We start from the raw sequence: 5,369 nt of genomic DNA, 5'->3' as shown, positions 1-5,369 counted from the left end.
GTGTGCATACATGTGTGGATGTCAGAGGACAACTTTTGAGAGTTGGTTCTCAGGGCTGGAGAAATGGCTCAGCTGTTAAAGACTAGGCTCACAACCAAAAATATAAGAGAGTTGGCTCTCTACTTCAAACGTGGGGTCTGTGGCTCAGACTCGGGGTGTCAGGCTTGGCAGCACTTTCACCCACTGAGCCAACTTCCCAGTACTTATTCCCCACTGTCACTTTAAGTTGACAATATATGATTCAAAATTCCAAACATTGGACGTTGCAGAGAACTGTCACTCAGTCTCCATTCTGACTACCCCGTCACTCTCACGTGCCACAGGCATCCGTAGTTTCCGATTTATCTTTCCAGTGATATTTGTACAAGTGTGAATCTATCAGAAACTGGAGCATGCTGTACACTGAGTTCTGTGTAGCTCAACCATGCACCCTGCACAGTTCACTGTTCTGTGGTCGCTGTGGGGTGCTGTACCCGTCTGCCGTGGAACAGGATAAGCGTACAGGCTGATTCTTTCATGTACTTAGAAACAGTGCCCAGCCCTAACTAAGACTTGGCTGTGAATTAAATAAACTACATTTTGCATTCACACTTCACTGACAATTAGAAAAGTCAGCTTCTAAGGTTGTCAAAGGTCAAATTCAAAATGTCTAGACACCTTAAAAAAATATTCTGGCTCGTTTTGAACATCAAGGAAACATAAAACTTCAAATACTTTACACAAGAGATGGGTGACCGCAGGGTTTATTAACATTTTCATTATTTTTTTTCTTAAAAATGTAGACAACATTCACCTGGGATTTCTGTTCACCCTCCTTAGCAACAGCCTAGTATGTCTAGAGGAGATTAGATTTACAAAGAAAGGTTTCTAAATGTCAGAAATATTATGACCAGAGAAAACATTTCTGTACTGTCTGTAATATAATCTAGTTCAATTCTGTAGATACTCAGGAGGCCTTATGCAAAGCACTGAGGGTTCACAGATGTTGATTCTGGCCTCCAGATGCTCAAACAAATGCCTCTTTCCATGTGGATTGTCGTGTTCTGTATGGCCTGCCCTGGAGCGTGGACTTACTCTGGGCAGTGGCTTCAGGAGGAATCTTGATAACCTTTGCCTTCTAGAAGGTTCATGTAGGCTTGGATGTAGAGAACTTGATAAAAGAATTAACCTGCAAGAAGAGAGCCAGAGACAACAGAGTCAGAGGCATGTTGGAGAAGCATTAGGCAGTCAACACACTGAGACCTCATGACTATTGCGTGTAGATTAGAGGGGCCCAGAACACCCTGGTTCTCACTTGTGAGACACAAGAAGATGGTGGTTCCATTAAATAAAGCGCAGAAACAAGTAAAGAGAAAAGGAGATGGCGGTGAGCTCTGTTTGGGTCTCACTGACTCTGAGACCAAGCAGCTGCACATTCAGCTCTGATGAGCGGAGTTCTTGTCTGAAAGACAGAAATGTGAGCGTGCTGTTCACTTCCTACTGCAGCTGTGATGAATGACCGCAAGCTTAGTGTCCGCAGATGTATTCTCCTAGAGTTCTGGAAGTCAAAAGTCTAAAACCAGTCTTACTGAGCTACGGTCAGGCTATCAGCGTATCAGCAGGACTAGTGCCTTCCAGAGGCCACTGGAGAGAATTCTGTCTTTGCATGTTTTTTCTCTTTCTAGAGGCCACCTGCATTGGTCAACCCTGGCCCCTCCTCCATCTTCAATGACTGCTGCATGGTTGTCTTAGAATTACTTTGGGCCCCTGCAGATAGTCCAAGGCTTACTCTTGTCCAAGGTCCTTATCTTAGTCATATCTGCAAGTTCCTGTTTGCTATATAAGACAAGCTTCACAATCCTGGTCTATTAGGACAGGGGCAGGAGGATCACTGTCATTTTTAGGCCAGTTAGTATATATGCAATAGTATATATGCCTGCAACGACTACATACTGAAACCCTATATCAAAAACCAAGGATAACTGACTGTGGTAATGCATGCCTTCAATCACAGCACTTGGGAGGCAGAGGCAAGTGGATATCTGAGTTCAAGGACAGCCAGGGATATACAGAGAAGCCCTGTCTGGGGGGGGGGGGGTGAGAAAAAAATGAAAAGCTTGAAGTGAAAAGGTCTCCAAACACAATACAGGTTTCAGACCTTTTAAAGGAAAATCTTACACAGATGAAGCCCCTAAGAGTCTACAAATAAAGGAAACACAGGAAAGGTATTTCTGGTCATCTTAAGCCTGAAGAACTCCCCTAATCTGTGTCTGTAAATCATAATTTAATGGACAAATGAGTAAAAGCTACAACTGGCATTTGTAGAGGACGAAAAGCAAATGGCTAATGCATATTTTTATAGAGAGCCCCTCATTTTGCTGGCAAGATCAATAAAAATCAGGAATAACAGTATCTGCTGGTGGTCGGTGTCTTAGGGTTTCACTGCTGTGAAGAGACATCATGACCGAGGCAACTCTTATAAAGGTAAACAATTAATTGGGGCTGGCTTACAGTTTCAGGGCTTCACTCAATTATCATCATCACAGGAAGCAGAGCAAGATGCAGGCAGACATGGTGCTGAAGAAGCCAAGAGTTCTACATCGTGGTCTGAAGGCAGCAGGAGACTGTTCCACACTGGGCAGAGCTTGAGCATAGAAGATATCAAAGCTGTCTTCTGAGAGGCTCTGCCAGTGCCTAGCAAATACAGAAGTGGATGCTCACAGTCATCCATTGGACGGAGCACAATAAGGGTCCCCAATGAAGGAGCTAGAGAAAGTACCCAAGGAGTTGACAGGGTCTGCAGCCCTATAGGAGGAACATCAATATGAACTAACCAGTACCCCCAGAGCTCCCTGGGACTAAACCACCAGTCAAAGAAAACACATGGTGGACTCATGGCTCCAGCTGCATATGTAGCAGAGGATGGCCTAGTCAGTCATCAATGGGAGGAGAGGACCTTGATCCTGTGAAGGTTCTATGCCCCAGTAGAGGGGAATGCCAGGGCCAGGAAGCGGGAGTGGGTGGGTTGGGAAGCGGGGGGCGGGTGGGAGGGGATAGGAGATTTTCAGTGAAGAAAACTAGGAATGGGGATATCATTTGAAATGTAAATAAAGAAAATATCTAATAAAAAATTACATTAAAAAAAGCCTGCTCCCACAGTGACACACTTCTTCCAACAAAGCCAAACCTCCCCCAATAAGGCCACACCTCCAATAGTGTCACTCCCTATGGCCAAGCATTCAGACACACGAATCTATGGGGACCAAACCTATTCAAACCACCACATTCCACTCCCTGGCCCCGATAGGCTTATAACCATAACATAACGCAGAATGCATTTTATCCAACTTCCAAAGACCTCATAGTCTATCACTGTCTCAGCAATGTTTAAAGTTCAAAGTCTCTTGTAAGATTCAGGTAATCTCTTAACTGTAACCCCCTATAATATCAAAATCGAAAACAGGTCACATACTCCCACCATACAATGGTGCAGGATATATACATTACCATTCCAAAACACAGGAAAGGGAGCATGGTGAGGAAATATTATACAGACCAAAGCAAGACTGAAAACCAGCTGGACAAATCCAAACACCTGCATCTCCACGTCTGATGTCAAAGTGCTCTTCAGATCGCCAACTCCTTTCATCTTTGTTGACTGCAACACACGTCTTTCTCTTGGGCTGGTTCCTGTTAGCAGCTTTCTCAGCAGGTATCCCATAGCTCTGGCATCTCTAACATCTTGTGGTCTTCAAGGCAGTCCAGGTTGTGTTGTGCCAGGGAAATGTTAGTGACCCCCAAAACACACACAGAAGCCGATCTGATGCAACTCACAGCAAGGTCTTTATTCTGTTCGCGCTAGCTCACCCCCACCCCTGCCCCCCAATGCACCACCATCACGCAGGACGGTTTTGGTGGGGGGGAGCCCCGAATGTCTATCAGGGAAAGGCTTTATAGTAAACAGCAAGCAAGGAATGTGTGCAATCATCTAATTGGAAAGCTCCTGTGGCCTTTAACATCATTGGCTGGTGCTGGGCGTCATAACATAAACTTAACTTCTGTTTGCCTCTGCATTGGTGGTCGTTAGGCAGGGGGTGGGCTTGTAACCTGGGGTGCAGGTTTGTTGGAGGAATAACCTGGAGACACTGGTCTTGTTTCCAGGGTGTAACCTGGAAACTCTGGTCTTGGTGGGGATTAGTCTAGAGACTGGAGCTAGGTTCAGGTTTTGGTGTTGCGGGGCGGGGGGGGGGGAGGGGGATACAACTTGGAAATTAATGCTAGATACCAGCCTGTTAGTTTACCTGGTTATTTGAGAATTTCACATTATGAACCCTGACCACACTCACTTCCCTGTCCTTCCAGGTCTGCCCTCCCACCCTTATGACCCCTCCCCACAAGAAAAAGAGGAGGAGGAGGAGTAAGAGAAGAAAGAGGAAGAGAAGGAGAAAAAAAACCACAGAAATCCAATTTGTGTTGCCCATATACGCATTGGAACATGGTCAAACTCCTAGTAGCCAGCCCTTTAAAGAAAACTGAGTCCTTTCCCACCCCACCCCTGCCAGACACCAGCGACTGTGAAGAGCTACATTTCAGCATCCTTACCACAAGTTTGAAGAGTTCTCTTTGATGGATTCCTATCTAGGATATATTAACTTTGAGGTAGGGGTGGGTAGGGGTTGTCACAGAAGCCTTCTATGTCCCTCTTTCTCAACTGTGAGTCTACAGTCATTGCTTCCACAGCAAAAGTAGCTTCCTTGCCCTTTACAGTCAGTGGACCAGGCATCATGGACTTCCACACGGTTTCTGATGACAGCACAGGCTACGGACATCCATGAGGCCTCTGGTATCAAGCACATGCCACAGACCTCGACCTGGACCTCAGCTACGGCACAGGTCACAGGCACCATCCTAGATAGCCCTCAGTGGCTGCGCAGGCCAAGGGCATCAACGTGGCCTCCCAGGCAACACAGGCACACACATCAACCTGGCCCCTAGCAGCTGCACTGCCTCTGGACCAACTGCACTGCATCAACATGGCTTCAGGCAGCAGCACAGATCACAGACATCAGCATCGCCCTCAGTGGTAATATCAACCATGGGCGACAACGGCCCCTATGGCAGCAGGACCGTGGACCCAGACAGCTCAGTCTCTCACCAGCACAGACATCAACGTGGTCCCAAGTGGCTGCACAGGCCACTCACATCAACCTGGCCTCTGATGGCAACCTAACCACAGACTCTCTATGACATCCTGCAGCAGCACAGACTATGGAAGTCTGCCTGGCCTCTGCAGTAGCAACGGCCTCAGCTATCCACAGGAACCTCAAGCTTCAATATGGACCGGGGTCTCTCAGACACCACAGGTCAGGTGCTGGCAATGGACACCATCT

The 5,369-nt window shown here is 46.8% G+C and overlaps 1 long non-coding RNA gene across 3 annotated transcripts; it reads right to left on the bottom strand.

The window, feature by feature from the left end:
- Positions 1-755: 755 nt before the first annotated feature.
- Positions 756-4,169, bottom strand: LOC147005912 (uncharacterized). Of its 3 annotated transcripts, none has more exons than XR_015046528.1 (3): positions 3,536-4,169; positions 2,491-2,673; positions 756-1,441 (listed from the first exon to the last, which is right to left on the bottom strand). It is a non-coding gene; the product is annotated as an uncharacterized LOC147005912 (long non-coding RNA). The 3 variants fall into 3 exon arrangements; XR_015046527.1 differs by having other exon boundaries at positions 757-1,441; positions 3,575-4,169; XR_015046529.1 differs by having other exon boundaries at positions 768-1,168; positions 3,575-4,169.
- Between the last annotated feature and the right edge of the window lie 1,200 nt (positions 4,170-5,369).

This window comes from Mus caroli, unplaced genomic scaffold (assembly GCF_978045245.1).
Source record: "Mus caroli unplaced genomic scaffold, Mus_caroli_1 scaffold_2, whole genome shotgun sequence".
Lineage (NCBI taxonomy): Eukaryota > Metazoa > Chordata > Mammalia > Rodentia > Muridae > Mus > Mus caroli.
The sequence above is the reverse complement of the archived record's forward strand: the minus strand, read 5'-3'. Positions and strand labels throughout refer to the sequence as shown.